This window comes from Mycteria americana, chromosome 2 (assembly GCF_035582795.1).
Source record: "Mycteria americana isolate JAX WOST 10 ecotype Jacksonville Zoo and Gardens chromosome 2, USCA_MyAme_1.0, whole genome shotgun sequence".
In the NCBI taxonomy this organism is placed as follows: domain Eukaryota; kingdom Metazoa; phylum Chordata; class Aves; order Ciconiiformes; family Ciconiidae; genus Mycteria; species Mycteria americana.
In genome coordinates this window covers 113,580,093-113,599,393 of record NC_134366.1, presented here as the reverse complement: position 1 = coordinate 113,599,393, position 19,301 = coordinate 113,580,093, and positions in this window count along the sequence as shown.

Here is a 19,301-nt window from a genome sequence, read left to right as displayed (position 1 = left end):
CCTCTTCTCGTGATGGCCCTGCATCAGAGTAGTCTGCCTCATCCACTTCTTCCCTTAGTAGGGGAAGAGTTTCTTCCCTTTCTAAACAAGCTGACTTTCACTTCCAACATTTCTTCTTGTGTATGGGGGTGACTGATACTGGCACAGGTTGGTTCTCTGGTTTAGCTGCAGTGCCTGTTGTGGGAGTTGGAGTAGCCGCAGTGCCTGCTGCCGGGGTTGGAGTAGCTGCAGTGCCTGTCGCTTTGTTGTCAGTTCCAGACACCTTCTCTTCCCCTTGAGGGTACTGAATAGTGTTGAACAGGGCTTGGTAGCCATGGGTCAGGCCCCAGCATGTTGCAGTGATTTGTGTCTCTCTGGAATTGCCAGGGTGACAGCATACTTTTTCCAAATACTTTACTGTTTTTTTTAGGATTCTGCACTTGTTCAGGGATGAAGTTCCAAAACATTGGAGGTGCCCACCGTCCTAGTTACTTACCCATACTATCCCACACACCCTGCCCCCATAACTATCCAGCCTCAGGGCAGATCTCTGGGTGGTATTCTTGAACAGTTGCTTAAGCTTAAACAAGACCTGAAACACATTCAGGAGATATAGCAATAGGAACATGCTAGTTTGAACATCTCAAGGATATTAAAAATTCTCAAGAGCTATTGTAACTAGCCTGGAGGGGAAGGGGAAGGGGAAGGGGAAGGGGAAGGGGAAGGGGAAGGGGAAGGGGAAGGAGCGGGGGAAAGTGTCCCCCCTTGTCATCCCCATAAATTGGCCCTCCGAAGAGAAAAGGTAAAGATTGTAATTATTACTAGTTTCTGAGAGATGGTTCCCAAAGTACGGCGATGACAGCAATGCTGAGTACCAATACCAGATTAGTCTCACGACCGGTAATTTTATCATATCATACGCCAGTGTTGCACATTACAGCAAAATGATAACCTTAATCCAGCCCCCAGAGATGATAAACAGCACAACAGGGAACATATACAGCAAGTTACATAACACAACTCTGAGAACAAGCACAAGCAACTCTGAGGGCAAATAAATCAACTTTGCGACTAGCAACTATTAACCTAATAATGAACACTTAGAACAAATTTGTTTTAACACTCTCTGGTCAGATCTGTCATTATTTCAACCCTTCGAGCCCCACGTTGGGTGCCAAAAAGGGCTGTTGTGGTTTAACCAAGCAGACAACTAAACACCATACAGCCGTTCGCTCACTCCCCGTCAGTGGGATGGGGGAGAGAATCAGGGAAAAAAAAAAAGGTAAAACTCATGGGTTGAGATAAAGACAATTTAACAGGACAGAAAAGAAAGGGAAAATAATAATAAAGATAAAAGAATATACAAACCAAGCAATTCACAGTGCAATTGCTCACCACCCACTGACCTATGCCAGCCAGTTCCCGAGCAGTGGACCTCCCGGCCAGCCTTTACCCTAGTTTATATACTGAGCATGACGCCATATGGTATGGAATAGCCCTTTGGTCAGTTGGGGTCAGCTGTCCCAGCTGTGTCCCCTCCCAGCTTCTTGTGCACCCCCAGCCTACTCGCTGGTGGGGTGGGGTGAGAAGCAGGAAAAGACCTTGACTCTGTGTAAGCCCTGCTCAGCAGTAACTAAAACATCAACATGTTATCAACATTATTCTCATCCTAAATCCAAAACATAGCACTATACCAGCTACTAGACAGACAATTAACTCTATCCCAGATGAAACTAGGAGACACTCTTACATGCACTCTTCTTGGGTCAGTTTGTAGTGTAGCTACTTTAGGCAGTGCTTGATCTCATAAATCTTGATAAACATGTGTTGTTCTGTGCAGAGCTACTGAGTGCCTGTTCACTGTGCTCTGAATTCTGAGAGCATAATAGCCTGTTTCTGGTGCCCAACTTGAGCGGATATTCTTGTTCGGCTGCACATTGTTATTGAAAATGTGATTTATCAAACCAAGATTTATAAAAATTAATCTATTTTTTAGGATGATTATGTTTTAATGATAATCCTTATGGTGATTATGTTTTTGTAAATAATCTCTCCCTAATGCCATTAATGTAATATGAAAACATTATGGTGGACTAGTGGCTAGAATTCTGTTAAATTAGAGGTTTGAGATATCTTTGAACTTTTTCACTCTTCTCCACTTTCCCTTCTTCCAATAAAGACTCATGAGTTATACGTAAGTACTTTAAATGTATCTTGAATAGCAATAGTACCACAGTTCAGAACTGTCAATCAATAAATAATGTCTCCTAGTCATCAAAATTGAAGCAAGCAAGTGTAACCTGCTTCTCACTGTGAAAGACAATTCTAAGTAATTGCTCTGAAACCTGATACTTTTTTTTCCTTATTAAGGAATCAATTGGAAAAGTATCCAATGTGTACTATAAAGTTAAGAATACTGAAAGATTGTCTCATTTAAATTCTACTGTGTCCTACTGAAACATTTTTCTTAGAAGAAATTTGATCTGCAATTGTTTTAAACTTAAACTGGCTTTTCTGATTAGTGTTGTGGTGACACTTTTTTAAAAATTTCATTTCAGAGTAAAAAGACAGAAGAAAGTGAACTCAGGATTTGGGACCAGACAAAGTTCCTTGTATGTTGCTGGAGATTCTACCAAGACACTGAGTGAAGTTGTGGGAGATCATTGAAGAGCCCTGCAGCAACAAGGCTAACAGTAAAGAGGAGGGACAAAGAACTTACACTCTTCATAAAGATTTACAGGAATATTTCACTGAAAATGTGCATGTCAGACATATATAGGAACACTGCGTGCCTTGTTTCTATGTATTCCAGGTTTTTCCATAAGAACCAAGGAAAATATGCTAGTGTCAGTGTGTACCAACTTACAATTTTTGTTGGCAGTTTTCTGTCCTTCCTTTACAGTTGTCTTAATTGCTTTCTTCTAAAGCAAAAGGTGGAGTTTAATTAACATGGCCCATAGTTTATCTTTGGGAAAAAAATACTTTAGAATATAAATGCTATAGGAGAGAGGTTCACTTTCAGTCGTGGGAAGACAATGAGTCTGAAATAGAAGTCAATGGTTTGTTTCTTGCTTTTCTCCTTTTTTTTTCATACAGCAACGGGCAAATAACTCTGTTTCTCAGTTTCCCCAGTTCTATCAGGGTGACATGCACCCTTTCTTTCATAAAAAAAATCATAATATTTAAAGAAGAGAAGTTATTTTATTTAAAATACCCAAATATTATCACTTATACATTCAGATTTAAAAAGTACCGCTTCTCTTTGTGGTTCTTATGCTGAAGACATAATAGGAATACATAGAAATAATGCATCTCAAGTTTATCTTAATGTATATATCACATTTCTATTTAAATTTGAGTTTATTAATTGTGCATGTAAAAATTGTAAATATCACATAGGAAGTAACATGAATATATTAAGATAAACTGCAAAAGCAGTTTTTTGACAATTTTAGAAAACTCATGAGTTATAAAAATACCAGCAAGTTTCAGCCATCAAGTCAGACACAAATTATAATGGGTTGCTCTCTGCCATATACAGTTGTTAATAAGTATATGCATATTCTGTTTCACAGAGATTCTGTACTCTAATTGTTCAGCAATATGTTTGTTTCATACCTTATATTCCTATAAACTGAAAACTTCTAAGAGAATTCTAGTCGTATCTAAATACAACAATATTTCTCCTGCCCCTAATATACTGCATTGTCCTTCTCAGTCTGCTGCAGAGATTGTGTGATCTCTCCTTGATTTCTCTTGTAATTTACCTAAGATCATACAAAAAGAAACAATTATTTCCACAATTGGTAACTGTGCTGTAGAAGACTTTGTGAAGACAGTGTGTGCATAGTTAAAATTTGCTCAGATTCAAGTACAGGTTGTTCAAGTTCATGAATGGAAAACATTAAAGATTATCAATTACATAAGAATCTTGTTTTGCCCAGGAATTCCCTGAGCTACAAACAGTTGGAGGCTGGGATCAACCAGCAGGCTTTACCTGTTCTTATGGCCCTTCCTGAGCACTGGCTTTTGGCCACTGCTGGAGATGGGAGCCTAAAATTGAAGGATCTCTGCTTTGACTGCCTTCCTATATTCTTAACTTTCTTTCATGTTTACAAATGCTGAGCTAATCCCAGCCATTATCTCTCAGGATACACTAAGGGATACACGATGAAGGGATGCTCTTTTTCTCTGTTGCCAGTAGCTGGTACACAACTTTGTCAATAAGGTACAGAGATACTGTGAGAAAATTTATTTTTAAATGAAGTTTAAACATTTAAAACTTATAGGAATTGACAATAAAATAAGATTCATAATAGTTACTTGTTTTTTTAATCCAAACTTCCTTCCTTTTTAGCCTACTGGTTCAATGTTTTATATTAAACAAAAGAACTCACCTTGTTCCATGCATTGTGAAATGACACACTGACTTTCTCTAAAACTCCATCTGCTTTTCCTGTGCCAGCATCTTCATGACACCCCAGTGTGCAACATAGCTGTACTGAAAATGTTAATGTGCACAATAGAAATTGAAAGTGCAAAATTATTGATTTTAAAACACTGTAACAGCCAAATGTGCTTCTACGGTTACACTGAAGCACTTGAAAATACAGTAATGCCACACGACAGCTTACTGATAAAAGCTTGTATCGTTTAGATAAACTTTAGAGACAAGCCCTTTTTGTTTTCTCTGACAAGCCATTAGAAATATGCGTCTTTTAGAGATAAAGCCCCAGAGTTTCAGCAATTGGGCAAAATCTCCTTAAGCTCCAGGTTCTCTTTTCAGCCCCCAGTAATATCTGTGGCTAAAAATCAAGGTGAATAATTCTATGAGTTACTGGGGAAACTAGGATTCTTTCCCCCTCTGTATCTCCAAACATGTAAGAAAAACAAATAATGTTTAATTGGTGCTGGAGAACATTTCTGTGCTAACAGCTTGGTAGTATAAAATGGATATTGATGGAAATCAACAGTTAGAAGCTAGCTTCTGCTGCTCTGTCTAGCTCTACCTTTTGTACGTGTTCACTGTATTATAATACCCTGCAGGTGTGATATACCTGGCTAGTCCAAAGGTCATGGTGGCGGTAAATAGATCATCAGATGATGCTCATTTTGAAATTTATGTTTCAGAATATCAGTATAGCATCTTTTCTTTCTCATGAGGAAATTATAATTTCTCAAGGGGTAGTTAATATTCACATTTATCCCACACACTTCTTTGTAATCACTTTATTGATCATATTTTATTTTCATGTGCCTCCTTCTTAGTAGTGCTATTTAAGTTGCTTGACTGTGATAGATCACACAAGATGCTTTCATTTTTCATAGTTTCTCCCTATTCCCTGAGTAGGATAAAACTCAGCTACTTCCATTAAGTACATAAAATATTTATCTCAGCAACTATGTACACAGAGAACTTCAGAGGTCTCTGTGAAGAAGTAAACCCATAAATGAGTCACTTGAAAGTAAGCCAAAATAAGGTCATACATGATTGCCCTGACTGCAGTTGAGAATGTCAGAAAATGTTAATTTATGACCTTTTCATCATAATACTAGAATGTCTCATGATCTTGAATATACATCTATGATATTTGCTATATACCAGTATTCCTATCCATTCCTCTTCATATTTTACTTGTGGGCAGTGAACACACACAGATTTGTGCAGAAAAAGTGACTCGCTCAAGGTCACTAAGGATAAATATAGGAAAGTCAGGAAAACTCCTAACCCTAAATCTGGTTGCAAACCATTGAGCTGTTCTTCATCTCTCGAGATGAGTGGTGCCTAAAAAAGTGGGTTGCCTCTAGAAAAACTTCACAAAATCTAGTCTTTCTTGTTTTCCTTTTTAAGAAGATAAATAGCATGGATGTTTTATGTGGATCAGTTTTACAAACTCATTATCAACACAGTAATAGAAAGACCTACAAATAACTTTCACAAATGGCAAGTTCCATTAAACCTTGTTTAATACCATAAATGTGTATAGTATTTAATACCGGTACAAACACAGAAAGATAGGAAAGAATGATTTATGTGGTCTGGTGGTCATCTAGGAGTTGATAGGGATAGTGTGGTTAACACTGTGTTATACTTCCTCTTTCCTAAATAAAGCGCTATTTTTCTGAGTGATGTCTCATTCTTCCTCTACAGTACTTTTGCAAACATTTTTCAAGACACATTCCAAAACAATGTGTTCTTATTCCACTGTTCACTTGATAAACAGTAGAGAATAACTATGAAGAACATATGAGTCCTGAGCTTTGCCTTCAGTAGGGTGGGAGCTATCAGAGTTTAGTTAAAACTGGTGACATTTTCCTACTGAAACCTCTACCTTTTTATTCCCCAAGTCCTACTGTCTTCATGACTTTCATGCCTAAGTCTTACCACAATTGAAGGGTTATCTCAGAGTAACCCAAGTCTATTTTCCTCACTTTAAGGGGAAAAAATCCTCTAAATTAAATACTAAATTAAAAATATGCCAGTAAGGAACTGGCATATTTTTTTCTCAGGAACTACGAAGATTCTTGGATGCCTTTTACCATTACAGACCTTTTATCACATGACTTCAGGAAGAAGGCAAGAAAATTTATTTAATTGAAATCAAAAAGGTATATTCATATTTTTGTACAATCTAAATCAAAATGATCTAAAAATCAAACACTAATTTCAAGGGATATTCTCAATATGTACAACAATTATAACTATGTTAGACCGCAAACATGATTCAGTTGCCTGGTTTAATCATGAATAGAATATTTTCCAGGCAATGCCATTTCAGGAGCCAATTGATAATAATTAGAAAAGGGCCATGAATGACTGCTTATGCTAAGATTGGATAAAGTAATTCTTAAGGTTATTAACATTTGAAAGGAAGACAATGCAGATAAGAAAAGGACAAACAAAGCCATGCTACTTAACATTTAAGCTTTGGGGTTTTTCTTTGTAAGAGAGTCTAAAATGAAGAACTATTAGCATACCATCAATCAGTGAACACATCAGAAGGTAAAAGTGGATTTGCTAATCTCATTAACTCAACAAATGCTAAGGTACATATAGACTATAAGGTACAAATGCTAAGTACAATAGACTATATTTCTGTTAATAAATGAATGCTTTTCTTCCAGTCAGATAATCAATAAAAATACAAATGGAGTCAACAACCAATGTTCTACATAGCTTCTCATTACACATTGTACTACTTTATTGGTATCCACAAAGAGAATTTAAGAGGCACAGCTTTGAGAGTTTTGAAATGGCAGCATATTTCTGAAGGCCACTGTAGTTGTTCCCTACTGTCCTGTTGGCATTGATTAGAGCTCAATGAAACCACAGAAGTCTCTCTCAAAAAAAAAGAAAAAACAGTGTGGAATTGTTAGTGCCATGGTAATTCTCTAAGAAAAAAACAAATCAGAATAAGGAAGAATCTCAAACTTTGAGGTGTCTGCCCTTAAAAGAAAAAACAAAGAAACGCAGTATCTTTAATGACTTTTGATGTATCTTAGACATGTATTTTGAAAGAAACACCTTTAAAAACAACAAAAAAATTAATCCCAAAAGTTTTTTGACATACGACTGTAAATTTATGATTAATCACATAATCTTAATTAATTAATTGCATTAATCACATGTTCTTTTCTTGCTGTACTCTAATTCTGCATCTTATTTTGCTCTTATTATGTGTTGTCAGATATATTGTTAAAAATCATATTGGGTGGAACAGGAAGTTTAAAGGCTTTTACTACATTTAATGGAACAATGATTTGTTTTCCAGCTTAAATGCCTTATGAAAGCTTACATATAATTAGGTATAAATAATCATTGATTAGATTCTCTTTTTGCAGTATTGTGGTGGGTTAACCATGGCTGGCTGCCAGGTGCCTACCAATCCACTCTGACTCCCCCTCCTCTACAGGAGAGGGGGAGAAAATAAGATGAAAGAGTTCGAGGATCAAGATAAGGACAGGGAGATTGCTTACCAATTACTGTAATGGGCAAAACAGATTCAAGTTGGGGAATTTTAATTTATTGCCAATTAATAACAGAGAAAGATAGTGAGAAATAAAAACAAAACTAAAAACACCTCCCCTCCTCCCCCGCCTTCTTCCCAGGCTCAACCTCATGCCTTCACTCCTGACTCCTGTACCTCCTCCCTCTGAGAAGCACAGGGGGATGGGGAATGGGGGCTGCGGTCTTTCCATAGCAGCTCCTCTTGCCACTCCTTCCTCCTCACACTGTTCCCCTGCTGCAGCATGGGGACCCTCCCATGGGATACCGTCCTCCATGAACTGCTCCAACGTGGGTCCTTCCCATGGGGCACAGTCCTTCAGGAACAGACTTCTCCAGAGTGGATTCCCCACGGGCTGCAGCTCCTGCCAGAAATCGTGCTCCTGCATGGGCTCTTCTCCACAGACCGCAGCTCCTGCCAGGAGCTTGCTCCTGCATGGGCTCTCCATGGGCTTCCTTCAGGGCATGTCCACCTGCTACAGCGTGGGGTCCTCCATGGGTTGCAGTGTGGATATCTGCTCCACAGTGGTTCTTCATGAGCTGCAGGGGGACAACCTGCTTCACCACAGTCCTCTCCAGGGGCTGCAGGGGAACTTCTGCTCCAGCACCTGGAGCACCTCCTCCCCCTCCTTCTTCTCTGGCCTTGGTGTCTGCAGAGGTGTTTCTCCTACATTTTTCTCACTCTCACAGCTGCTGTGCAGCATTTTTACCCTTTCGTGAATACGTTATCACAGAGGAGTCACCATCATTGCTGATGGGCTCAGCTTTGGCCAGCTGCAGGTCCGTTTAGGAGCTGTCTGGAACTGTCTCCATCTGACATGGGGCAGCTTCTGGTGTCTTCTCACAGAAGCCACCCCTGCAGCCCCCTCCCTGTTACCAAAACCTTGCCACATAAACCCAATACAAATGTCTTTATGCCAATAGTAAAACATTTCCTTCTGGAGTAATTTGAACAGTGGATAAAACATAAGTTAGAGTCAACTTACTCGATTGTCTTAATTAAACAGATTTGTGCTACCGTTATTCAACTCTTGTGATCTCTTGTAAACCATAGTATCAATTCTTTTTGGGCTACATGAATTATCCAATACAACCCTGGCTGTGCTGCAGTGTAGTGAACTGTTCCAAAGTGGTCAAAATTAATATACTTCTCTATGGTTGATAAGAGCTGTTTCCAATACTATCATTCATTACGTTAATTAGCAACGAAAAGTCAAGAGTACAAGAATGACACAACTTGATCAACAACCATAGAAAAAGCTTACTTATTCATTACTAGTAAATTACAATTGTTTCCAAAATGACATACTGTGGGTTTCTGTTTTATTAATAAAAATACAGCCACTTTGTATACCTTATGAGTCACCATGTATAGGCTGAAGGAAAGGCTGTATTATGTGATAGGTTAATTTTTCTAGAGCTTCAGACTTTTCTAGCAGTTTAATTCAATCCTGGCATAGGTATGCTAGACAAAAATCTTACGTTTTTCTCTGCACTTACATAACTACAAATATTCTCTAATGAGAGATATGTCTAATGCTTAAGAAATATGTATTTTATTCAAAGTGGAACAGATCCAGAAAGAACAGTTGAGGAAAACTCTTTATAATGCCATTATATTGGTAAGTATTGCTTGGTAGCTGTGAGATAAAGGCACTTGACTAGAAAGTAAATAAATCCACTTGCAGAGACCTAGAACTGGTTTTCTTCTTGTGTTTTGGTTTTTGTTCATTTGTCATGCACCCTGGTTGACTACGTTAACTGCTGAGATTTGAATAAACATGACTGCAGGTGATTTATAAACGTCACCTTTCATTTGTTTTTCTTTCTTTTAAGTGTCTCAAACTGCTGAGCTTTAGGATGAACAGAAAATATCATGTTCAACAACAATATGATCTGATTTGTTTCAATTTTTCTTTCTGGTAAGGAAAGGTTACTTTTTTCTTTTTTTTGCTTTGAAGTACTTTTTCCCCAGTTTGGCTGCCAAACTGAAGAATCAATTATTGCAAGCTTTTTTAAATGCTCTGCATGGAACAGCATAGGCTTCTGGATAGTTAAAGGAATCTACCCAAAATTACCATATAAGCATCTCAAAGTTTCAGTTTCACCTGGTTATCAAATATAGCCAAAACAAAACAAAAACCTAAACAAACAAAAAAGTTAAAAGTTATTTTTCCACATGTATTCTCTTTTCAAGTTCTAAGCAACATTACTTATTTTATTTTTAATACGTTTTGTAACTGTGAACTCTTCCTCTTGCTCCTCTCATCACTTTCTGCCTTTGATCTTTTTCTCAGCTTGTTACCGTGTAAATAGAGTACTTGAGCTTTTTGAGCTTTTTGCTCCTCACTATAGTTATTCTACTCGTGCTTTTGCCTTGCTCATAAAAAAACAACTTTGCAGCCTCTGCAATCAAATTTTAATATATTGATTTTAACAAATTTTAAAATTCTGCAAATAATTGTTTTCCTGCACAGTTAAGTTAAAAAACATTCCTTTGTGTAACAAAATTGTATTTTTAGTGTACATTAACTCATACTATCTCCTTTATGCTCAACTATGTGCCATGTACTGGTATATATTTTAACTGTCTTGGTTTATTTTTGATTAATCAAGTTTTGGAACCCTTTTCTATCTGTACAAGACAGTTCAGGAATATCAACTTATAAAATTCTTGATAAGTCCTATGTAGCCATGGAGGTAATAATGTTACACAGTTCTGTTTTCTTTTTAATTTTTTTATTTCTAACTTTTAATTTTTCTTTAATTTTAATGTAAATTTTATTTTTAATCTAATTTTAGTTTTTTTTTTTTTAATTTTCACAAGGTGCAATCATGCTCACACTAGTTTTATCAATTCTACAAATAGATGCACTTTGTGCACTTTGTCCAAAGAAACCTAAGATGCAATTTGCTGTCATCAGCAAGTAATACCTGGAACTTCTTTTTTAGAAATATTAGATAACACTTGCACATTCTTCCATCAAAAGGTACAGTGTCAACCTTCGTTTTTGCTGCACTGTGGTTCACACTACTGCCTTTGCTTTGTCTCATTATTCAAACCTTGCATCATATAATATGCAAACAGCAGCACTAAGAAAATACTGAATATGAAAGAGGATGTGTTACAGATGTATTAAGGGAAAACATTAAATCTTTAAACTTACTGTAAATTCCTAGGGTCAAAATTTGATTGTTCGCAATAATCAGAATACACCTCTATATTCATTTTAAAAACATGAAAACAAGCACAAGTTAAGCTGGAAGTGTAGTAAGGTTAATAAGAATACTTTATTGCTTGGTAGCTCTGTAGATGTGCTACTGTTGCTTTTCTTCATTTGTGTTTGTCACAGACACACTTTTCTACATATTTTGGGTTAAAAGCAAAAAAAAATTGTTAAAATGTACGAGAAAATGCAGGAATGTTTTTGGAAAATAAACAGGACTCTCTTCAATGAGAATGAGGACAAGATATATAACTTGGCAGGTTCTGGGTAGCTGGAAGCTAAAAGCTGAAAATCACCATGATCCTCAATGATAATGGATTAAATGTTCCATATTTATTAATTCAAGCCACTAAAATTCTCACAGCTTGCATCAATCTGCTTTCCAACCTACATTAGAGGGAAAATAGAAGATTTTTTTTTTTAACTGTATGTTGGATGAGAGTCTTTTAATGGATTCAAGGAAAAAGGGAACCTTGTGAGTTGGATAGCTATTGGAAGTCTTGTATATTTTAAATTTGTTTTAAAATAACTGTGGTTGAAAAATATAACCAGAATCTATAAATATGACTGCTCTGTAGTTCTTTATCTTAGTCTGAAAATGCTGCCTGAAGAGCTGAAAACATCTTATTAAGGAGACTACACTTTCACAGTCCTTTTTAATCAAAGATCACTCTAGACTTTTCAGGGAAAAAAGAATCGAAAGATAATCAGATACAACACTAACACAAAAGTCATAATGAAGATGTCTTTTAGTTATGAATTTCTTTTCATTCTTTCATTTGTTCACCTTGTTTGCATATATGGAAGCATGAACTTCATGCTTCAGTTCTCCCAACCATCTCAGTAAGATGAAGTTTATTCTTTTAAAATGTAGAATTGTAGTTTGCTTTTGTGTCCACATAACACCTTGAGCAACTGTATGTAGATAGGGAAGTCAGATTCAGTTTTCCATGTGTTTTTTTTTCTAGAAACTTGAAGTTTTTCTGTGTCTGTATTGTATTATTAGGTATTTATTAGGCAAACTAATCTGTCGTGCAGAAAGAGCTTCTTTTGTGTTTAAAGTCAACAGCATTCATGCTTTCTATTCTAAATGTTTTGATTTTCTTTTTTTTTTTTTTGGTAAAACATTTTAGAAATAAATTTGTTTTAGAAAACAAATAATAAATTCATACAAGGGACTATGTGTAGCTCAGTTCCACCTGTAATACTAGACAAATTTATTTTTCTTTATAGCACTAGGTACTACATTATTCAAAGGTAAAAAATAACTTTATAATTACAGTTAGCAAGACTTTGCATGTTGTGATTAAATGACAAAAAATATGTTTCAAATTCTTAAATGGAGTATTCAGACTCTGAAAGAAAAAGAGAGAAAAATTCAGGATGGTAGAGAAAAAAATCAACTCCTGGCTAAGCCAATTACACTTTCCTATATCTCTACATATGCTGGTTTCTAAACATGAACATTGGGAAAGTTGTAAGGGTCACATGAAAAGGGGTGACTAAAGACTACTGTCACTATGATGTGAAAAAAACCTTTTACTGTTACAGGTATCACCCTCTTGAAGCTAAAGGGGAAAAAATGGCTTCATTTTGCTTTAGAACTAATGCACAGCATAACTCAAAGTCCTCTTTAATTGCCATTTCTTCAGGCCTGACTTCCCATAGTAAAACATTTCACCCATAAGAAAAGACATATTTGGCTGCTAAAGATTTAACCATTTTCTTTAGACAGTTCCCTGTGGGAGAGGCAAGGAAAGAAAAGCCTAATTTTTTTACTCCTAACTAATTTTCAGACAGTAAAAAGTAGATGTTACAGCTCAAAAGACAGTCTTTTCTTGCTAAATATTTTTATTTTTACAGCACAATTTGCTGAAGCGCTGTTGTGTTCATTGATTTGGCCAAAAGTAAACTGGCCTTATAATATTTTAAAATGAAAGATTCTTCTTGAGGTTAGTTTCTAATTAAGCCTTGATGCAGTAACCATCTAAGCTATTAGCTTAAGCATATCAAACTAATGCTGTGTATTGATTTGGAGGCTGTAAAAGATATGTACAGCATGACCATACATTATGAAAATTTTTTTGCATTTAGGAAAAACAAACCAGAAAATCTTGGGTTTTAACATGAAAATACTCCACTAAATGTTAGTTAATTCATGTCGTATTCAAGCTAGAAAAGGTATAACACAAAAGGAAAAGCTTTATGCCCAGGAGAAAATGATATGACAGATATTTTTTGCTGAATGGTAATATTATAGTGTGTAGTTCACTGAATTGCTTTCTTAAGCTAGCCATTCCATATTCTCTGTCCTAAACATTTAGATTTAAGACTATTGTTGACTTATTTCTTTCACTGAAAATTATTTTTATAATATATTTATGTTGAATTTAAAAGGAAGTAAATGTTGTTGCATGCAAATACAGAAGATCATAAGAAAGTGGTATGGGAATGCAATCTTCTTCCAATGCACACCAAAGCCACCTAGCTGAAGGCATGACACTAAGAAAGAAGACAAGTTCTAAAGAGAGAATAATCTGTCAACTCACGGGTCATAGCACTGTAACACTTTATGCCAGAATAACTTTTTTTTTTTTGTGAGTAAGAAAGAATTGTTTGCTAGAGATACAAATATATTTCAAATGTGCAACAGATCGGCTCACCTCCTTTTCCAGCAACCCGTGTGTACCATGCAGTCCTAGAGGCTGAATGCATTTAGCATAATATAAGGCACTGATATCAAGAGGCTTGATGAACCACATAAGGTTAGGTGAATGCATCTGAATCTAAGTGTAAAGAAAGATCTATAACTATTATATTTACAAAACTCCTGACAGCCTCTGTTCTTACTCATGGAAAGCTTCCATCAATGAGAAATCTGGAATAAAACCTTTAGAACAACAGCATATGCATGTATAGAGGCACATAACCTAAACCACAATTTTTTTTCTTTACTACATACTTATCTTTAGGTTTGACATCAGTTAGAAAACCAGAATTAAACTATTATAGATTTGGTAACAAAGTTTTGTAGCAACATTTTTTAAAGATATAAAAATATATGGAAATTAAGAGAACTACTCCAAGTGCATGTTAATGTATCTTCCCTGGTGCTTATCATTCAAGGAAAATATTCAAGTGTCCTACTTTTCTTCCTCAAGTCACATGGATTTGAAGAAAAGTGACCAATGTGGAGAAATAATTAGAGAACATGACCAAATGATGAAGAGATAAGAGAAAGAGGTAGGAAATTAAAAATGGTTAACACAGGAAAAAGCAGAAGTGTACAAAAGGAAGAACACAAATTTAGCTCAAAGCATACTATTCTTTATGGCCAGGGTTTGCAATAACTAAAATATAATATTTAAATATAAAAGCTATAAGAGAATTATAAATACATATACAGTAACATAAGCAAATATGCTAAGAAAATTGCCCATAAAATGATCAAAGCAGAAGCATAATAGCCTTTTAATCCGTAGATTGCACAGTATATTGGGACCCGTTAGGTTAAATCTTCTTCCAACAGATTTCAAACGTTGTGTGGCAAAATGCATGAACTTCAGGAAGAAAGTGGGTCATAGGGACACATTTCCACAATTCCATACTGTACATAGTTAGGCTGTTTACCACAAGTCTAGCAAGGAAGATAATCCTTTTCAATTCCAAAGTATACAATTTAAGTTCTATTAAAAATATAATTTCTCATGGTTTTGCTATTCAGCATTTGCAAATAATAGCTACCACAGGTAGATGGCCTGTTTTTTTCAGGATTTGTTTTAAAAAAATATCACTCTCGCCCTTTTTGGGGTTTGTTTGTTTGTTTGTTTTTAATTGTGGGTTTTTGAGTACATTTTCCACTTTCAGAAGTGACAATATAGGAATAGGCTGGGTGTATTTTCTCAGATCTGGTTAGGCTAATGAAAAACAAAGTCTTGATTTTTTTTTTACAAGTTCACCCTCTAAAGCCCATCAAAATCATATTTGCTGACAAGGATTTTTACTGAAAAAAAAAATCTTACTGATACTTGAATCAGTAAAAGTGGCTGAAAGATGAATTTAAACTAATTCTAATTATCAGATGTTTTTAAAGTTTATCAGGTGCATAACTACTAAATTCATAAATGTTTTTAGTGAAATGTATGGGGTTTTAGTTACTTTTTTAGTAAATAAAAAAGTATTTTTATTTACTAATTTTTACTGGTTTATGATAATGTCAAATGAGATCAAAAAACACTTTATTAATAGATTTCGTCTAGTACTACTGGTCTTGTGATCTGTCTTGGTTTATAGGTTCATTAATGGTTTTATCAACAAAACCTGGGGTATGCTTATAGAAGTGCTGACAAAACAAAGACAGTATTGTCTGAACAAAACAGAACTGGCATATCATATACACGTGAAATAGAACTGAACAACCCAGTGACTTTAAGTAATACAAATGGAAAGAACTACAGCAGTACAAAATCCAAATTTGTGTAATTAGAAACTAATCATGTTTCTCCTAAATCTTGTGACATATGCAGTCTAAAATGAGAAGGGCAAGGAAGCCACCAGCAGGTTTCAGAAGCACTTTGCTGTTAGTAGAGGAAGTTGTAATGAGAGGCACTGGAGGACACCATATCTGGAATGCTACCTACAATTCTGGTTGCCAGTGCTCAGGAAAGTTGAATTCAAATCAGAACAGTTACAGTCAAGGGCTAGCAAGATGGGTATAGGGATGAAGAACCTTTCGTTTGACTAGAATAGCTTGTTTTGTTTTATCTTACTAAACAAAGCCTAGGAGATCACAGAAACACACTGAATGTGGGAGAAAGCAACTATATAGGCCACCCAACAACGGCAGTGCCATAGCATATGACCATAAATTGACTAAGAAAGATTTATCTTCACAATTAGAACAATGTTCCTATCCTTTCTTGTGAGGTCATGATATGTTACAAGGTGAGTGATGCAATGATTTCATTAAATTTGAAAATTATTTAAATTGAAATGTAAGTATTATTAGAACAGGGATAGAAATGTGAACTGCAAGATCTTCTGGAGTCTAATGTGTGAGCTTAGCCTGATGTATTAAGAATGATAAAAAGTGATTGAATGACTGCAGTTATCCATCAACCAGGCTGCATGCCGTTAACAGTGTGTTCCGGCTGCAATAATATAATGCAAGCATCTATCACGCTGTTCCAAGATACCTGTTCTCCAAGGTATTCAAGGAATATTGTATCTAAACTTGTAGAAATAATGATAAAAGTAAATCATATCTGAGCAAGGGGAAAGTGTAGTATTATAGGCCTGTTAACTAAAAGGGGCCTGTAACTACAGTGTCTGAAATTCTGCATCCTTTGGGATATAGGAAGTAAATTGTTTGAGTTTGTAGACTGGATGAAGAAGTTTTCTGAGATGTTTGAAATACCCCTGAATCTCATATGGCAATTAATCATCAGACCCAGCAAACAACTGGCTCTGCCACTGCCAGCTCAGCCTGCAGTTGTTGACACCGAATGGAGCAGTGCTGGCAAGGTAAATGGTGTGTTGTACCACCCCTGCACCCCAGCTGCGGAGTGAATTCTGGAGAAATCCTTCCATTTCATAGAGGCGGAAGACGCTTGCTGCCTTTCATAGCAGGAGAATGGACTTCATGAGATTGCAGAGGCTTTTCTCAAGTGTTAAAGAGGAGAAAGTTGATGACCTATATATTATGGTGTATCTACACTTTGAAATAACCCTAGCTGGCATTCATACTTAACTAACTCCGCAATACTCATTCTCTCTGTTGACAAATGTTGTCATAGCATTCAAATACATACTATTCAAATATGTTTTTAAGTGACTAGAAATGCAAGAGGCCTGAATTCTGTCCCTCTAACAACAGTTTAGGACTGACTATAGGAAAAAGTTGCCTAAATGATTTTATCTTCTGTGTCTTCATTCTACAGGTGTAAAGTATCATCAACTCTATCATGCCCAATGGCAAACTGACATTTTGCTTCTTAGACTACAGCAGGAGAACTGATCTCTATGTGGCAACAACAGCTAAAACAGTTGGTGCTCTCTGGGAGTTATTCAACATATGCTTATTCATTGAAATGTTCTGCATGTTACCTACATAATAGAGGCTGGACCTCAGCCATCCACAAAGTAGATGACGGTCATAAGCACCAGGCCATGAGCTATATTCTCAGTACTGGTTTTTCTCAAGACACCTGTTCCTCCCACTCTCCAGAAAAGAACTTATTTTCTAAACTTACAATTTTTAGTGAAATAGAATTCCCCTTTTCTGTCCAAATATGGTAATTATTCATATCATCTTCACTTTAAATGAGGAATTAGTCTGCTTTTTGGCACAGTGTTCCTTTCTTAATTGGCAAACAGGAATTTATCACAATAGAATAAAATAGATTATTGCACAACATCTTAAAGCATCATTAATTCAAATACATATCCTCCCTTTTTGACATGAGTGTCACTGTTCAATTCAAAATCTAAATTAATTTTCACACTTGTATTTATTCAAACATTATCCTTTTCATCCAGTACTCCTCCTCCTTCTACAATAATACATTCACTTTACATCTTTTCCAAGGTCTACAGCTTTATAAAAATCCTCAGAAAAACTCATTTTTTCCCAAATTATCTTTAAATGATAGCATTGTAACTACGATCACATTTCATTTTCAGTTTATAGATTTGTAACATGTAGCTACCAAGAGCTGTGTTAAAAGTAGTAGCACATGGCATTGAGGCTGGAACTTCTTACGTTGGCTGCAAAACATCCATGAAACCATAGGTGGTTATATCTTCATTAATCAATTAGAAACTTGACAGAAAGGCTTTATTAGCATTTGAGGAGCCAACAGATTTTTTCTCTCCAAGGATGGAGATGGTTTGTAGGTCTCTGGGCCTAAGAGTGTAGTGGTCAATAAAAGATGTCAAGAACTGTTCACTAGCTCTGAGATCAAAATGACATAGCCTAGCTCATATTCACATGCCTGTACTTCTTCTCCCCTGAGAGAAGTGGGCAGCATCGAAACTGTTTGTCCTTTGTGTCAAAGACTGTTTGGGCAGCTCATGGCAGAATGTCACCTGACATTGGCCAGAGCTGTATGAAAGACCATGCCAACAACTGACCATGCAGTCATAACAAACTATAACCATGATACAATTACAGACCATGATTGTGGTACTATCTCAAACCTGACCCTGGTTTATTTATTTGTACAGACAGGACCTATAAAACCTGCAAGACAGTAAAAGAGAGGTGCTTAACATCTGCAGAATATTAATAGGATATGGGCTGATGGAAAGCTTAGTGTGCTACAAAATGAATTTTTTTGGGGTTCTTGTTTCTATTAGAAATATGAATTTTAAAATCCTAGACATCTTTTGATGAATTCTGAGTAGCGTGCTTGTGTTAGCTACCTAGGTTCTCTTTTAAGGAAGCCTCATCATTCCAGATACTTAAATTCATGGGTGAGTCCCACAGAAGTACAGGTGGAGTACAGTCCCCACATACCTGGACCACATAGGTAAGTGTCTCCTTTTCATGGTTTAACCCCAGCCAGCAGCTAAGCACCACACAGCCACTCACTCACTCCCCCCACAATGGGATGGGGGAGAGAATCAGAAGAATAAAAGTGAGAAAACCCATGGGTTGAGATAAAAACAGTTTAATAGGGAAAGCAAAAGCTGTGCATGCAAGCAAAGCCAAACAAGGAATTCATTCACTACTTCCCATCAGCAGGCAGGTGTTCAGCCATCCTCAGGAAAGCAGGGCTCCATCACATGTAACAGTTACTTAGGAAGACAAAATGCCATCACCCCGCTTCCTTCTTCTTCCCCCAGCTTTATATGCTGAGCATGGCGTGATATGGTATGGAATAGCCTTTTGGTCAGTTGGGGTCAGCTGTCCCAGCCATGTCCCCTCCCAGCTTCTTGTGCACCCCCAGCCTACTCGCTGGTGGGGTGGGGTGAGAAGTAGAAAAGGCCTCGACTGTGTGTAAGCACTGCTCAGCAGTAGCAAAAACATCCCTGTATTATCAACACTGTTTTCAGCACAAATCCAAAACATAGCCCCATACCAGCTACTA